The following is an 18,462-nucleotide window of genomic DNA, read 5'->3' as shown; positions in this document are numbered from 1 at the left end:
GGTGGCGGAGTGGTTGAGCGTCCGCCTGCCGATGCAGGGGACACGGGTTCGTGCCCCGGTCCGGGAAGATCCCACATGCCGCAGAGTGGCTGGGCCCGTGAGCCATGGCCGCTGAGCCTGCGCGTCCGGAGCCTGTGCTCCGCAACGGAAGAGGCCACAACAGTGAGAGGCCCACGTACCGCCAAAAAAAAAAAAAAAGACACAGAGGAGAAATGGGAGGAAAACCAAGTAAGTGTGTTGTTAATGTCAAAGAGCACGTAGCAAATACCTACTATGTGCCACCACAGGTTAGTCTCATGCTCTGGAGCTTATAATCTTGTTAGAAAGACAAAATTTGTTTACTTAAACAAAGAACAATACATGATAGCAAAAAAGAGCTGGATGCGAAATGATCAACTGCCAAAGAATATGGAACAAGTAATAAATGCTAAATGTAATCAGGAGGAAGGATTACACTGGCCAGCATCACGTGGAAATACTTCTCAAGGATTTGAAAATGAGGCAAGAATAAATTAAAAATTAGAAAGACCAAAAGAACAGGGCATTTCAATTGAAAAATTTTCTACAAATGTCACATTCACCAGAGAAAGCTTAACATACTAAAATTCCAGAGGAGGCCCAAATGGGCACTGGCGACATAAACATAAGTAACGTGGAGAGACAATGAGCTGCAAGAAAACCTAATACAGACCCCACATCCTCGAAACCCTCTGGGCACTGGCTCTGTAGCTCCATAAAATGTTATAGCTTCTGCTTCCATGTGTGATTTTTTTGTCTTTTGTTTTTTTGTTGTTAAATGAATCATTCTTATTTCTGGGAATATAAGTAGTTAAGTCCTGCAACTATTCTTTATTTAGTGAGTAATCCTGGGTAAGTATCCTTAGTTTCTTTAACAAAAAAATGGGGATAGTTAAAATTGCCCATAAGCCACAGTGTTAATGAGATCATCTGTACAAAAAGACTTCATAAACTATAAAGCCTTATGTTATGTATCTTCACTTTCTCTCCCATGAGGTTTTATGCACCCAAGGGTCAAGACTCACTTTGTCATCTACTCTTGGGTCATGACTGTATGGACAAAGGGCACTTAATAGTGTTCAATAAGTGACCACCGCAAGCCACTTGATTGAATCAGTAATGTACATTTTTTAAAAACCCTTTTTTACTGAGGTTTAACATAAAGAGAATGAAGTACTAGAATGAAGTGCACAAATCTTAAGTATATACCTTGAAGGATTTTAACATATATATAATTGTGTAACAACCACCAGATAAAAATACTGGAACATTTCTGGAATCCAGAAAGTTCAAGGGTACATTTTTAAAAAGATTCCCAAATCTTGACTTTGGAAATTTGGATGCAATAGGCTGGGGTGCGCATAGGAAGAGATTAGTGTACATTTTTAAACCAGCTGAGCACGATGTACATTAAGAGCCCAGTTAGTTCCAATCTCTGGAAACACTGAACTCCCAGCTCAATATATGGCGAAGATCACTGAGCTCACACAACATCGTGAGCCACACAAAACACAAGCATCAATAACAGCTTAACTAGCAGAATATTTTTTTAAAGGACGTAAAATAATTCATTCAGTAAAATTATAAGAGCAGAGAGAAACTGGTTAAATCAAAACCCCTAAAGAAATTTGGCTGGGACTCATAAATTAACACCCCCCTGTTTACAAATGCAATCTTTACCTCATTTGTAGGTTGAAAGTTTTATCTTTTTGAAAATTCCTAATGAATGAATTTCTGTAGGTTTCGGCAAATACACAAATAACTTCAAGGCTACCTAGCATATCTCAACATGCATCATCATGAAAGTGTTCTCCAGAGAGCTTGTTAAACTAACAACCCAATCCAAAGTATTCACTACATTATAGTAAAGTACAAACAGAACCATAATTGAGCCAAAACAAACTGACAGCAAGAGTAACTGGCAGTGATAATATATCCCAGCTTTGATAATTGGACAATATTATAAACAGAGAGCTTGGAATTAAATTTGATCTGGTAGACTATAACCTATGAAACTCTTTAAACTCCAGAACAGATGCACGTGAGCACTGTACATATATTCTATATACTAATTGTGCTGTCATATAAAATTCCTATACTCTCAAATAAAAGGAGTAACCACAGGAGATTAAGGTATCTACCCTTACACAATTAATTGCAAATCAACTCTGTTAAAATGAATGCAGGAGATTAAGGGCCACTCAAGGGGAACCTTTTCAGGTTTGAGTCCACAACAATAAAAATATAACATGAGTCCCATGTGGGTACAGCAAACAAAGTAATTTTGAGAGTTGATGGTAAGGGTCAAACTCAGGGCATCTGTTCCATCAAGGAATGGAGTTGGCTAATGTCTGAGAGGGGGGCAGGAGTATGTTCTCATAAATCATTGTAAATTCTGCTCCCATTTTTGGCTTTTCTTCCTCTTCTTTCCAAACAGAAGGGTAGACAGAGCTAATACCTGAAGAGTAGGATGAAGAAGTCTTTTCTTGCCTGGGTCCTACAGGTTAATGTAGTGATGTTGTGTGTGTGTGTGTGTGTGTGTGTGTGTGTGTGTGTGTGTTGGGATCGGGATTGGAAGATTGGTAAAATAAATGCATTTCTAAGCACAGAATGATTCACACTATTACCCTCTATCCTATATTAGTAGCAACTGAGTCTGGAACAGTAAGTTTGGGGTTGTTAAATATTAAAAATAAAACCACAGTAAAGGTACCTTGCTTAATATGACAGACTCTCTGGGAATTCTGAACCAGACAATATCAAGATTAACTCATCTAAACTTTTAGCCCATCACACCATGAGTGTTTGTTGCTTTCTTTTGCTAAAGCAAAATTAAACATGTCAAATTTTTTCAAGTTTCTTCATTATCTGAAGATACTTAATACTATCATTTTTCATTTGATATTACATTCAGAACTTTTTCCTAAGTTTCAACAATTCAGAGTCTGGAATCTGCAAGTAAATAATGTGTGTGGTAGCTTGTGGTTTGTATTCTGTAAGTCTGAATACTCTCTATCTTGTCTTTTAAGGATGTTTCTATTCTTGTATTAAAGGTGTCATACATAATGCAGCACTATGGATCACATTTGCAATTCCACGTGAGAGCCATGGAATGAAATTCTTCAGCTGTATTACCAGCAACTAGAGATCTTTACAGCCTTTGCAACAGGGTAGTGGATTTTCTTAGGGAACCAGTAGTGATTTCAGCCAGCCCTGTAAAGTTGAAGACAGGGGTCAAATCTGCATACTAAAAGTCACTGTAACCTGCAAAACCAGAAGGACTGAATAAAGGTATCCCGTCAACTATTAACATTCACATTTCAAGCCAAAGTGGCAGGAACCTTTTTCAGCCTCCTATAGAGTTAGTTACTGAGCATGTCAAAAAACACTGAGCTACCACAGTAGTCAATCCAACTGACTGGTTGAAGACTACGACTCAGGAGAAAGACAAGAACACAGGTATGGAGGGCGGCTGCATTTATGCTGGTTATCATCTTAGGCACTCAAAATCTAAGGCTGAGTAAATATAGAAAAACAGTATTTCTCCTTAACCTTGGAAACAGAGATCAACAATCTACCCAGAAAGGTTTTGTTAAAAGAGCTGTGATGAGTAGTTATTTTTGCATCCTGATTCCACTAGCCCCCATTGGCTGCAGTTATACCATGTGCTAAACCACATCAATTAGGAAAAATGGACTGTCAAGAAGTCAGTCAGCTAAAAATTGCCAGAAGCTCAGTAATCAAATATTCTACTACCAGCTTTCATGATAACTGCAAAACATTAATACACAAAAAATAGCCATTCTTTTTGTAGATTTATAACACTTCAATATTCTTGCTTAATTAGCATGACATTTACATAACAGTATCTAATTAATTTCTAACTAAGGCACTGTGGGCTAATTAGAAATGCATCATCCTTTTTTAACCAGCTTGTCAATTCCACTCTGTCATAATCTGTACATTGTTTACTTTTGCAACATCTCACTTTTCCAGGCTTGCTATTCAAAAGGTGATTTCAGACAACAGATTTATGAGCTACAATCCTCCCTCCACTCTAGAGATTCATAATATCTTATGGGAGTGTTTTTTGATGAGCCATCCTTAAAAAAAAAAATCTATGCAATGGAGATAATGAAATAAACTCAACACTGTCTCCTGATGTGGTCATATTAAGAATGCAAAACTATCTTTTAAAAATATTCAAAGAATGTATATTCCTTCAGCAGTAAAACATTCTTTTTTAAAAGCCTTCAAAATACACACGGATACTTCAAATAGTAAATGGTAATAAATATTAAGGACAGACCAGAACGCACAAGATAATAAGCCATCTCTTCAGAAAAGAAAACCCTATCCTCCAGCTTCACCCTAAACCTGCAATTCATGAACTGTTTTAATCAGAAAGGACACACCTAATCTGTCTACATAATTGAGTTTGAAGTACACCATCGATTATAAATAAGGATGCATAAAGATATAATGAGTGGGAATCTAAGTTTGCAGAAAATCTTCAGCCCCGATAATAGCCCTCCCATTTCTCCGAATGAAACTTCCAAATTAAACCATTTACGAAGCTTGTTACAGAATCTTAAATTTTAATCTCTCAGAAATTCTAATCCTAACTCACTGCATGATTTTTCACACCATTTAGCTCTAAATCAGGGATTCATGAGAAGGGGATTTCCAAAGTAGGTAAGAAATTGCTATTGGTAAGCTCTCTGTTTTGTTCATAAAAAGGGTCTCTCAACAAATTTCATTACCATTCCACCCCGACTCCCCTAAATAATTGTAGCTGGTCAGCTCTGCAAATATTAGTGTGTGTGTTTGTGCGTGAGTATGCTTATTAGTCTATCTGCACAACAGAAATAAAGTTTAATTCTCCCACAACGCCTTCCTCAGGGAAAAACACTACAAGCAAAATGAAATCAGGAATGCTTTCCATTTGCCCAGTACTGACAGACTCTTCTATGGTAGCGTGGACATCCCTGTTGGGGCCAGGGTATGCGTTTTGGAAGAAATGCTCTCTCTTGACCCCGCAATGGCCTTAATGGCATGATCTTTAGGGGTAGTGGCAAAGTCTTAAGCTTCTTGGTACCCTAGCATATGAGGTGTTCAAAATATGTTTTTCACTACCGAATGAAAATGATCCAGGCTAAAATCAATTATTGAACATGCATATCTATTCAGAAGGGAAATGGAACTATTAATAAACAGTTGATTTTCACCATATTTACATGTTAATCTAGCACAGCAGTTCTCAAACATTTGCATCTTAGGAACTTTTTACACTTAACAATTATTAAGAACACAAAAGAGCTTTTCTTTATGTGGGTTGTATCTAGTGATATTTACCTTATCTGAAATAAAAACTGAAAAAAAAATTTTAATTTTCATTTAAAATTCACAAAATAATTAATGTCAACATAAAAACATATTTTTATGAAAAATAACCACAAATTTTAAAAATATAAGAGCAGCCTGGCTTAAAGAAGAAGCCTGGATTTTCACATCTGCATTCAATCTGTTACAATGGATTGCTTATATGAAGCATATGAAGAAAAATCACCCTCACATGGATATATAGTTGGAAAAGGAAGGACCTCATGGACCCTGTGAATGGGTCCTGAGGACCTCTATAAGTCCTTGGACCACACTTTGAGAAAGATTGGTATAGAACAAAACAGGTTAATATAATTTCCATCTTCTCCACACTCTGCTCACATGCCAACTGACTGTTCTAGTCCTGCAGAGACCCATCAATGCACTAGTACAAAAAGTAGTAAAAGGTTTGCCCATTCTCAACAAAACATTAATATTTAAATAAATGAAGGCAAGAATAGTGGAATAAACTCTAGAATTATAATTTCAACCCAGAACATTCTATTTCTGCTACTTATGTAGGAAGAGTAAAACCATGTTTCATGTAACTCAAAGGATTCTGAGCAGTTAAATCTGTTTGTTTTTCAGACGTGATCTCTCACCTAGAACCCTTGTAACCAAAAAAGAGCATCCCGTATATTAAGATACCGACAAACACTCACCACTAATACTCCGAAATGTGATAAAGTCCAACAGCAATTAACACTGAATTTCTAAGACACCACTATCTTGCAGTTCAAAACTAGAAAGAAACCTTTTTTGAGAGGTCAAAATATCACCTGGCAAATGAAGTCAGTTCTATTTTTAGACACTTGTTTCTGTGACAAAGCATACTTAATATGAATATGAAATCGGGAGCTGTCACTTCTCCAATTTAGACTTCAGTTCTGACTATTTACAGGCTTAACTAAGGCCCAACTCAGGTTTCTATATTTGCATTTTACCATCAACACAAGCATGAATCTCATAACATTAATGAAGAAACCACTCAGTATTACAAGAGCTTTTATTTTTTTGACATATTTTAGCTACCAAGAGTGTTCTCATAAATCTTGTCCTGCATCTGCAAATGAAAGAATGCACTGCCTTCCAGAAAAGGAAGTGACCTGTGCATGTTCTCTATAAGAGGCTTCAGAGAAAATTAAAAAATACGTCTATTTAGGCCATAGGTACTGCCCCGTGGACATTTAAAAAGAGTTCTGAACATAGGTGCCCTTCTTCCCTGACCCTGTGCTGAGCCTCTCCTGTAAGTAGCTGTACCACAGCTGGCAATGTGTTCAAAGTGTCAATGATTGAAAGGAAACTTAGCCAAACCTCCTTGCTTTACAGAAGTGAACACTAGCAGGTCTTACTAACAGGACCTATCTTTGCAAATAATAGTTGAAAATGTCACAATTTGAATTATGTAAAGAAGTGTTTATATTGATATTTGGGAATTTTAAAAATTCCTTGCCAACATGGCATCCTATTGTTTATTAAATCTAAAGAATCCTCCTTTTGACAGATCAAAAAGTGAAATAAACGGTTTATGAAGCAACAGAACATATGAACACAAAACATAAAGTTACATGTAGTCATTTTTTGGCATGGGCACCTCTGAATTTTCAGAGAGAAGTTCACAAACACCATTAAAATATATTCACGTAAGTTTAAAATAACTACTTCTAACACGCAAATAGATAGATGACCCTATTATATGGTTTTTTTTCAGCCAAACACTTCTGTCATAACAAAACTCAGATTTAATTTAAAATCAGCACAGCGTCACCTATTACCTGTATCTAGACAAAATAAAAACAGTATGACAACTGCAGAGGGCTAAAGCTATGTGATGTGTGGTTGTTCACTGTGACCTTTCACAGTCCAGTGTAGAGCATTTCATTTAATAAGAACATAAAAAAAATCTGCATTTGCAAAGAGGGGGCAGTGATGATGCTGCTTCAAAACCTAGTATGAATATCAATAACTGTATAATCTCATTAAGTGCCTGAGGAAACCTTTATGGGAAACTAACCTTTCAGATTTGCAGACTTCTTAAGGGATCCTTGAAAAATGGGTGTTTAAAGTTTGCTAGTCTCTCTTGCAAAGGGGAATCTTGAAGAGGGAAATTCAGGTGATAAAAGAAATACCCATAAGCAGAAACTGCTGTTTGACAACAGGCAGGTGCCTATTTGCAGTTAAAACAACAACAGAAAAAACAGTCTCTCATTATGCTAAAAGCTCTGTTAAAAGAGATGAATTGTCACCACAACAAGACAACCAAATTTCAAAATTAGGTAGGGGAACTGCCTTTTTGAGTTACTTCACCTTGAGGTTACTGAATGGCACAGAAAACAATAAAAATATTAAGTAGCTGCTCAAAATCAGGTTCAGGCAATGAGAAGCCTCTCTTTAGTGTATCAAAACACATGAGCACATGAAGGTTCCCAAAAGTATGAAAAACTAGTAAACTTTTCTAAATATTTAAATCATTTACTGAGTATTGCCTTGCTGGGTGCTATGGGGCAGAGCAAAGCAGAATAAAATTAAGTCTCTGCTAATTTGGGGTATAACCTCTAAATTGGTACAGAGAGATGAGATTCTCATGTCAAAGAGGTGACCAACACAATATGTGATTAGATGTTACAGGGAGGAAGTTAGGAATTCCTTGGAGGAAGCAAGCGTGGATGAAATGGTTCTGAGGTAGGCTTCCAAGAGCGTGAATAAAAGTGGTAATATGAGTTGCCATGGTGTCTTTTGGGGACAACAAGGACCTGGTTCAGTTCAGAGCTGAGTATCAGTGCTGGGAAAGGTAGGAAGGTCAAAAACAATGAGGTTCCAGATTATGTGGGGGAAGGATGTCTGATACAAGATTAAGAATCTGGATGATCAAATAGGCAGTGATGAGTTAATAAAAGAATTCCCTTTTTTGTTTAACATGATGTCAATGGGGATTCATCTGACTAGTTTATTGACTAGGACAAGATGAGAAGCAAGAACAGTCTAAAGATTATGGCTGTAATCCTATGCAAACACAATGGTGGCAATAACAACTTCCCAGACCTTTAATATTTCTCCATTGAGCTAACACTAGAGGATCATAAACAAAGACAAATTAGGAAATATAAACAATATTAGACTAAGAATAAGATTTAGTTTGTGTACTTGGTACAATACATATTCTAAAATTAAGAGCACCTTTAATAGAAAAAAATTTTTATATAAGAATATGTTCCAGTAAATTCCAATAAATTTAGAAATGTAGATGAAATAGACATTTTTATAATAATACTAATTGCCAAAACTAACTTTAAATGAGGTCGAAAATATAAATAGTCCAATATCAGATATCAGGCCAATCAGTTTTATGAATAAATTCTTCAAGCTTTCAAAGAACAGATACATGACACAATGTCAGAACATAAGACAAAAAGCAGTGTTAGGGCACAGGAAAAGATGAAAAACTTTCTATGAGATTAATGTAACTAGTATCTAAACTAGACAGGAATAGCATGCCCACCATATACAAGCACACATGTACACAAAATTAACTCACTTATTAAAAAGGTACAAAACTTAAAATAAAATTAGCATTTTGAATCCATCAGTACACTGAAAGAACTAACAGAGTTTATTCAAGGAATGCAAAGATGGTTTAACACTGGAAGTCTATTAAATTAAGAGATTACATATTAAAGGAGAAATGTATATGATCATCTCAACAGATGCTGAAAAGCATTTTATAAACATTCCTCTCTGATTTAAAAAAATTAACAAGCTAAAAATAGAAGTTTCTTAACCTGATAAATAATATCTACAAAAAAACCTGTAGCAAATACTACATTTATGTGTGATATACTAATATATTTCACATACATTAGTAATAAGAAGTAGTATCAGAGTTAGGAACAGGAAATACATATATAAAGCTATAAAGAAGAATTTCTAACAAGAAATGTATAAGGATTACACTAAGAAAATAATAAATCTTTACTCAAGAATATTTAAGAAGGTTTGAACAAATGAAGACAAATGATATTCCTATATGAGAAGGCCCAATAATGTATTAAAATGTCAATTATTCCCAAATAAACCTTTATTTTCAGTGTAAACCCAATTAAAAATTACACTGTAATTTTTAATAGAATTTGACAAAGTGCATTGAGAAGAAAAAATGCAAAAAAATAGCCAACAAAATTTAGAAAAAGATAAACTAAGGGGGAACTAGCTCTATCAGATACCAATACACACCACAAAGTTATTTTCCAGTCTCAGGAATATACAGTTAGACCAATGGAACAAAATAAAAGAGTCGAAAAACAGATTTACGTTTATAAAATAGTGACGGAATTCCAAACCAGGCCTAACTGATAAGTGGTTTTGACATAATTGGTTATCCATTTGGAAAAATAATAAAGGTAAATCCCTATACCTCATAGCATATACAAAATAAATTCCAGATGGAATCAAGAGCTAAATATAAATATAAACTGTAAAATATGAAGAAAAATATTTTTATAACCCTGTGATGGAGAAAGCCTTCTAAGAAACACACAAACCTAGAAGACAAACTAACAGACTTGAATTTTAAAATCTGTGAATTTTCTAATGGAATACAAGGCACCCAAATCAAAATTAAAAAGTCTTAAGTGACATACCGGAAGAAAATATTTACATGATATGTAACAAATATATAAGAATATATAACAAATATCCAGAATATATAAGGAGCTCCTACAAATCAGTAAGAAAAAAAGGCTAACAAAAAAATGAGCAAAGAATATAGATAGGCAAATCAATGGAGACACAAATAGCTAATAAACATATAAAACAGTGCTCAATCTCACTATCAGGAGATGTCAGGTAAATGCAAGTTAAGATAAGCTTTTCTTGGGCTCCCCTGGTGGTGCAGTGGTTGAGAGTCTGTCTGCTGATGTAGGGGACACGGGTTCGTGCCCTGGTCTGGGAAGATCCCACATGCCGCGGAGCGGCTGGGCCCATGAGCCATGGCCGCTGAGCCTGCGTGTCCGGAGCCTGTGCTCCGCAACGGGAGAGGCCACAACAGTGAGAGGCCCGCGTACCGCAAAAAAAAAAAAAAAGATAAGCTTTTCTTTTGCCTGTTGCCCCCCAGAAAAGAACACCTAACGTTGGTAAAAGTATGGGAAAAATGCTCACTCAAATAAAGTGGCATATAGGAATAAAGTAGTAATGTCATTTTGGAAATTAATTTGGCAGTGTATATAAAAATTTTAATACATATTCTTTGACTTGTTAGTTCCTCTTCCATGTATTTATCATGGAAAAATGATACATGCACCATTACTTATATTTAAAAATGTTTACATCATATGGTTTATAGCAGTAAAATATAAGAAACAGTCTCAAAAGAAAAGAGATAATAATAATAATACAGAATACTACAGAGCAGTTTAAAAAGAATTAGGCTGACCTAGAAAGATCTCTAAAATATATTGTTAAGTAAAAAAGCAAGTTACAGAACAATACATATAGTATGTTCTCATTTGTATAAAGAAAACCTTATATTTATGTAGACATGTATATAACTGCATAGAAAAAGAATATATATAATCCAAAATAAATAAACAGTGGTTATCTCTGAAAAGAGTGGGAATTTGAGGGGTGGGGAACGGGGTGGAGGCATTAAAAGAATATTTTCACCTTCTAACCTGTATGTTTTTGCTTTACTTGTATACTTAAAAAATAAAGTAACTTAAGACAAAAAAGAGGGCAGCAAATAATTAATTTAAAAGTCATGGTTTTGCTTTAATTTTGACTCTATTTTTAGACTACAAAAAAGGTCAGATGACACTCTAAGTGCTTGAACAGATCTGATCCAGCTAACAATGTGGAATAGAAGTAATTTCCATAAGAAAACACTGCTAAACTGGTCAGTCCTTTTGCATTTTGACCAGGATTCATTCAATGATCCCATACATTGATTCCTGGTGAATTACAACCATTCAATTCAATACAGCATATAACTGTACATTATCAAACTGTACTGCAAAGTACCAATCCTTTTAGAACACAAGCCCTAATAAAAGCACCATGCTTTACAGAATCAGCTTCAAGATAAATAAATGCACTGGAAAAAAAAGTACCTTTAAATTAAAATCAGAAGAGACATTTAAAATTTTGGCATTCTTCATTATGGGAAAGAATCTCCCACTTTGATACTATTATATATCAGAAAAGCTCCATCTGTTGTATAATTATCTCTGATAAATGGCCTGATGCTCCAAGCTTCATTAGAGAAAAAGGAAGAGAAAGACACATACAGAGAGAACTGTAAATAAATCTCCTCACCATATTTCACTTAAAACCAGCCCAGCAGGAAGGCATAAAATATTTTTAATAGGTAATATTTTCTGAATGTTCTACTAGAATAAGTCAGCCTGTTTTGCACACTATCTGGTCTTCAAGTAGGCATAGTCCAAAAAGGGAAAACTAGTTTCACTTAGAGATTATTATAAATTTAATTGGTAAAAACAGACAAACATGAAGTTCAGCCACTCAGTGGCAGTGATATTAATTTTCCAAGGGACAGATCTGTCAGACAGGAATGAAGACTAGCAGCCAATGAAGCCCAATTCATGTTCAAAGACCCAAGGGCAGTTTAGCAAGGAAATCTGTTAAAATGTGCCACCGTTTTATTTTTTAAATGCCTGGGGAAGTTAGGCTATGACCAGGAACCAGTTTCCAAGGAAACAATGGAAATCTCTTTGTTCAAAAAAATTAATTTAACACACAGATAAAGAATGCTCTCAAATTTCTGTTTTGGGAATCACTGTCATATTAAAGGAAAATCCAGCCAGCACTTGGAAAATGAAGCTTTATTCATTAAAAGTCTTCACTAACATTCCAGTTAGTATGGTTCTCACGTTTTCTGTATATTTTCTTTTGGTTACAACAAAATCATCTCTTGGGTATATATAGTAGAGAAGAACAGGAAAAATTTTCAGCATTATGGATGAAAAAAGGCCCAGAGCTGAGCTCTAGCCCTGTCATGTGACTCAAGGCAGGTCACCATTCAAACCTTTTCCTCATCTGTAGAATAAGGAGGAGGCTATCTGCCCTGCCTATGTTGCAGACTGTTTGTTAGGATGATCCCAGAAAAATAACGTTTGTCAGAGGGCTTTGTAAAACAGGGGTTGACGAACTTTCTCTGCAAAGGACCACTGGGTCTGTGTAGTAACTACCCAGTTCTGACGTTAAAGTGCAGATGCAGCCACAGGCAACACATACATGAATGAGCATGGCTGTGTTCCAATAAAAATTTATTTGTGAACACTGGAATCTGAATTTCATGTAATTTTCACATGTAAAATTACTGTCCTTTTGATCTTTTTCATTTAAAATCATTCTTAGCTCGTGGGCATACAAAAACAGGTGATGGGCCAATTTGGCCTGTGGGTTATACTTTGCCAACTTCCCTTAAAAACTATTGTTTTATATATGTGTTGGTGGCTGTTTATTGCTTAGTATGTGCCTCTACACAGTTTAGAAAAGTGTTCTGTACGAGGTGGGCCCTCTCTAACTGTTAGATTAGAATGTCAGAATATTTAAAAACAAGCCCATTTCTTGCCATTACTCTTCCCTAGTAGCAGGTATCAGTTCTCTTCCTCTCCTGCCTAGAAAGAAACAGACCAGCTAACTCTCCACCAACACCTCAATTTCCCTCCAGTACATAGTGGGACTGGCTAACCCCTGCCCCCTGCCACCAAAAACCCCACAAAACCTAGCTCTGTAGGCATGTACACCATAAGGCTCCCCAGAGGGCACAAGCAAGGATGTCCAGGCCTTTAAGAGCATAACAATAGGAAATCGAATTTATAGGAGAAATAGAGAGAAGGGTCTTTTAAAAAATCTTTTAAGTCCAATCTTATAAGACTCTGACTTAAGGTGACCAGTCATCTGCTCATCTTGTTAAGGCTATCAGGACAGATGCATCGTCTAAGTCAAGAGTAGATAACTAAAGTGACTGCTAAGTAGCAGTGAAGACCCAGGTGATCCACTGACACCTTGCAAATTTCTTCAACTGTGACCCACCTAGGAGAAGAAAGGTGGAGGAAGAGGCAGCAGGGGATTACTCATATTGATCTTTTAGTACCCTCAAAGAGACCAGAATTTCATATAATGCATCCGCCCTGACAGCTTTAACAACCAGTTCCAGCGTTCTACCCACAACCTGACATTATTTCAAAAGTTGGCTCAAGAAACAAAGCACAGGGCTTCCCTGGTGGCACAGTGGTTAAGAATCTGCCTGCCAATGCAAAGGACACAGGTTCGAGCCCTGGTCCGGGAAGATCCCACATGCCACAGAACAACAAAGCCTGTGCGCCACAACTACTGAGCCTGCGCTCTAGAGCCTGCAAGCCACAACTACTGAGCCCACGTGCTACAACTACTGAAGCCCATGCACCTAGAGCCCATGCTCCACAATAAGAGAAGCCACTGCAATGAGAAGCCCGTGCACCACAACAAAGAGTACCCCCACTCGCCGCAACTAGAGAAAGCCCACGTGCAGCAACGAACACCCAGGCAGCCAAAAATAAATAAATTTATTAAAAAAAAAAAAAAGATCAATGTCTCCTAGACTAGATTTGAAGCTTCTAGGAAAGTGTTCTATGCCTGTTTGGGGTCATAGATATCTTTAAAAAAAAAAAAGAAAAAAGAAAGTACAGTAGCTGATTCAATTTGTTGTAAGGCAGAAACAAACACAACATTGTAAAGCAATTATACTCCAATAAAGATGTGGGAGGAACAAAAAAAGAAACAAAATAAACCATAATTTATCTCCTCTATGAAAAACCTGGAAATTGAAAGAACAATAAATTGGTAGTAGCAAGAGCATTAAGAAATGTATGTTATTTTGTTCTTTTTAAGTGTCTGCGCAACATTCCTTCCTCTGTAGTTTGTTTGCAAGCAACAGCCTTTACACTACAAATCACTACAGAGACAGGCAGCAATGGGGTGGTGCTGGAAAGCCAGGCTGCTTTGTGATGTTGGGCAAGATACAGAATCATCCTGTGCCTCCATTTTCACATCTGAAAAACAGATACGGTAATACCACCTGCTTTACAGGGTATTATAAATATGAGGTAGGTTAATACAAATAAAAATTTGGAACAGTGCCTGGTACTTAGTAAGTACTCTGGTAATAGCTGTTACCATTTTTATAGCATTTAAATGTTACAACAAGTCCTTTGGTCACTATTAGAATTTTGTTTACAACTGCTTTTTGAAAATGCTTCTAATGGCTAAAGTTCCATGGACTCTTCTGCAGACACACATAAGATGGGATAGGAAGAGACACGTGTGTTTAGACAAAGAAATATCACTTTGAGCTTTTGGACACCTGTTTTATTGACCTCCAGTCAAGGTGTTTTAAGAAATTCTTTTGTATAAAAATCTGTCCTGCTCTCTGCTTTACACATTCTTGTCAATAGTTCTTACTCTATCTGCAGTCTTTTCAAAACAGCATTAATGTACCCAGACTCTCACCACCTTTCTATTCTTATATTCATTTAACTTTGAGAAGCAGAAAGCAGATGTAATCAAGAGAATGAGTATTGCTTATTAGGAAGAAAAGTAAAACCTTTCACAAGCCCCAAAGAAGATTCAGCACTTCCAGTTCTACACTAACGCTTCCAGTTCTACAATAACAATGGATCCATAACTACTACAGAGTTTACAGATTATGTAGTACTTGGATTTGGAATCCCAAACCCATTTCCCAGCAACTCCTACACCTTACTTCTCCATAACTCTCTAGGGGAAGCTAAGGACCAACAGATGAAATTCTGGTCTCTTGAGAATACTAAAAGATTAATGTAAGTAATCTCCTGCTGCCTCTTCCTCCACCTTTCTTCTCCTAGGTAGGTCACAGTTGAAGAAATGTACAAGGTGTCAATGGATCAGGCTGTCTACTCTCACCTGGGTCTTCACCGCTACTTGGCAATCACTTTAATTACCTCCTGTTGACTTACAATGCATTTGCCCTGACAGCTTTAACAAACCTTCCTTACTTTTCTTATCCCTATATCACCCCATCCACAAATCAGGCACATACCTCCTCACTCCAGCATAGTTTTCAACCTAGGCAAGATGGCAAAACTCGCCTGAGAAAGCGTTTGCAAATGACATGCTTATTAACCACTATTCCTGCTACTGCCTCCCTTTCACCCTAAAATTCGCATGCACCTGTTAGGGAGAACCAGAAACTCAAGGAGAGACGTATGTATCTGAAAAGGTGACCTCCTTGTGTATAGAGACCTAATCTTATTCATTTCTGTACCCAGCACTTAACCTAGTGCCATTTAGCAAAGACTGCTAAATGAATGTACAAACCACTGAAATAGTTTATTAAATAGTTTATTTAGAGAATTAATCACATGATCACCAAATCTAAATTTTTCTTGTCAGCTTACAGTTTCCTGAAGCATTTTCACAATGTTGAGGCAATATACTATAGTGGTTGAAAGCACAGGCTCTGGAGCCGATTCAGTGGGTTAGAACATGAGCTACACTGGGCAGCAAGAGCTCTGAATTTTGGGTAGAAGTTACTGAACCACTCTATGCTTCAACTTCCTCATTTGTAAAAACAGGGATAATAAAAGCACCTACCTTATAGGACACTGTGAGAATTAAATGTTAGTATGTGTAAAGGGCTTAGAAGAGGGCTTAGAAGATAGCCAAACACTTCATAAATATGAGTGACTATTTTCATTATTAATTATTTCATTATTAATATTTCATTATTAGTAGTAGTATTAAGAATTAAACGTTAGTATGTGTAAAGAGCTTAGAAGATAGCCACTTTATAAATATGAGTGAATATTTTCATTATTATTAATAAAGTCTACACCATACGATGAAATTTGTTCCTTGCCTTTTGTGACCTTGCCCACTATCATTTGCCTCCTCTCTGACTTCTTCAGTTGCCTCCTATGTTTTGGTTTCCCTCTAGGTTCTATTCTCACTGCTTTTCTTTCTTCTCACCTTTGGCAATCTCACTTAACCCCTAAGGCTTCACTTATCATCTGCATGTGGATGAAGCCAACCTTGACTTCTTTCTCCTGAGCTCCAACTCAAACTGCCCAGTTGAACACTTAAGTCATCATTAAACCTCATATTAGCAAATCTCCTCCTCTCTCCAGATCTATGAAAATCCAACGTTTACAATAATGAGCTCCACAAGAATTAGGAAATGAGATTAGACTCTGAGAGTTTCACTTGAAGAGTTAACCACATAATGGTTTAAAGCAGTGATGTCACCAGAAAGAGAGAATGGATCTGAAACTGGTAGAACTACACATCCTTAATCAGATTGAAGGTATTTACGTATATATCGAAAGGAAAAATGTGGCAGTCTACAGAAGCCTAGAGTGGCAAGTTATGGAAACACAGGAAGTGCTGTGTCCTAGGGGCTCCAGAGCTCAGGGTAGGTCTAATCCCAAGCAGAGGAGGGAAAAAGGGCATAAAGATGGAATCTCGTACTGAACATAAGACCTTCCCTATATGTCCTCGGAGTGTACCCGACAATCAGCGTGACTCAAATTTTCACTTCATCTAACTCCACTTGTTCTGAGTCCACACTCTGCCATTTGCTATGTAAATCCTTGTTATGGGTCTGCTTCCCATAAAGATCTGACTCCAGAGAAAATATTTTAGTCATACAGTCATATGGATATAGTGTTTTTATTTTCAATCCCTGTTATAAGGATAGTTCATGATGAATTAACCAAGTAACTTTTGGTTACCATGTGCGTTTCCACATACCTTAATTTCACAGAAAAAGTGTTGATCTTACCAACACGAATACTTCTATTCTCTGTGGCAGTTATATTTCACATTGCGAATTAACTAATTAAAAGCATGAGTTCTAAAGCCAAATGCCTAAATTTGAATGCTATTCTGGTTACTAGTTTGCTACCACAGGCAAATTACTTGATCTCTTTTTTCCTGTTTCCTTCTATACAATGGGGAAACTGAGTATTTACACCTCAATGAGTTGTCATGAGGAGTAAAAGAAAAAATATGCAAAACATATAGAACAGTGTCTTGCACATAAAGTGCTCAATTAAAGGTAGCTGTTGTTATCTCAGAGCACTTGGGCTGCTCAAGTTGTTTTGATCCTGGCCTGATCCTGGTGTGTGTGAATCCAGTCAGATGCCATTCCATAAGATGAGATTCTGATCAGCTCCAACCTTTCCCTTAGACAAGGAGTTCTTAACCAAAGGCCATAGTGAGCTTTAGAAAAATTTTACTCAAAATTGAGTATAAATGGTTGGTGTCATTTTTCTGAGACAAGGGGCCAGAGCTTTCATCAGCCTCTCAAGAAGTACACAACCCTCAGGCTTCCCTGGTGGCGCAGCGGTTGAGAGTCCGTCTGCCAATGCAGGGGTCACGGGTTTGTGCCCCGGTCCGGGAAGATCCCACATGCCGCGGAGCGGCTAGGCCCGTGAGCCATGGCCGCTGAGCCTGCGCGTCCGGAGCCTGTGCTCCGCAACGGGAGAGGCCACAACAGTGAGAGGCCCGCGTACCGCAAAAAAAAAAAAAAAAAAAAGTACACAACCCTCAACAGATTTTTAAAAACAAAACAAAACCTACTGCCTTAACATTATCACTACCATTTTCATCTTTTTTTCTCCCCTTACATAATTTCAACACCTTTGCCTAGGCCTCTATTCAATAGGTTACAATAATTTTAAATTTTTCTCTGTGCAATGTTATCTAGTATAATCCTTCCCATTTTCAATACTGCCATGCTACTTCTGCAAAATAACTGTAGTAATATTACTTCCTTTGCACAAAAACATGACTACTGTCTAACATCCAAATATCTTCGCTGAGCGTTCAAGCCTCTATGGCACGGCCACAATCTACCTGCCCAGCCTTGTCCTCCATAAATGGCCCTAAAGGAGTCACTTGCCATTGCAGAACTCCATGCAGCTTTCCTCCATATTGTGTCTATCTTCAACAGCACCTTCTCCAGTAAACCAACACCCTTCTTCAACAGTCAATGTCTTCAATACGTAAGAAAGACCATTAAAATAGGTG

The 18,462-nt window shown here is 37.0% G+C and overlaps 1 protein-coding gene across 2 annotated transcripts in view; it reads right to left on the bottom strand.

Annotated features, from left to right (window-relative positions):
• The window catches only part of ZFAND3 (zinc finger AN1-type containing 3), a 325,453-nt gene that overhangs the window by 55,934 nt on the left and 251,057 nt on the right, over positions 1 to 18,462 (bottom strand). The gene's annotated exons all lie outside the window — the stretch shown is intronic.

The sequence above is a fragment of the Leucopleurus acutus genome (assembly GCF_964270905.1).
Source record: "Leucopleurus acutus genome assembly, chromosome: 10".
NCBI classification, from domain to species: domain Eukaryota; kingdom Metazoa; phylum Chordata; class Mammalia; order Artiodactyla; family Delphinidae; genus Leucopleurus; species Leucopleurus acutus.
Note: the sequence above shows the minus strand (reverse complement) of the source record. Positions and strands in the feature narration are given on the sequence as shown.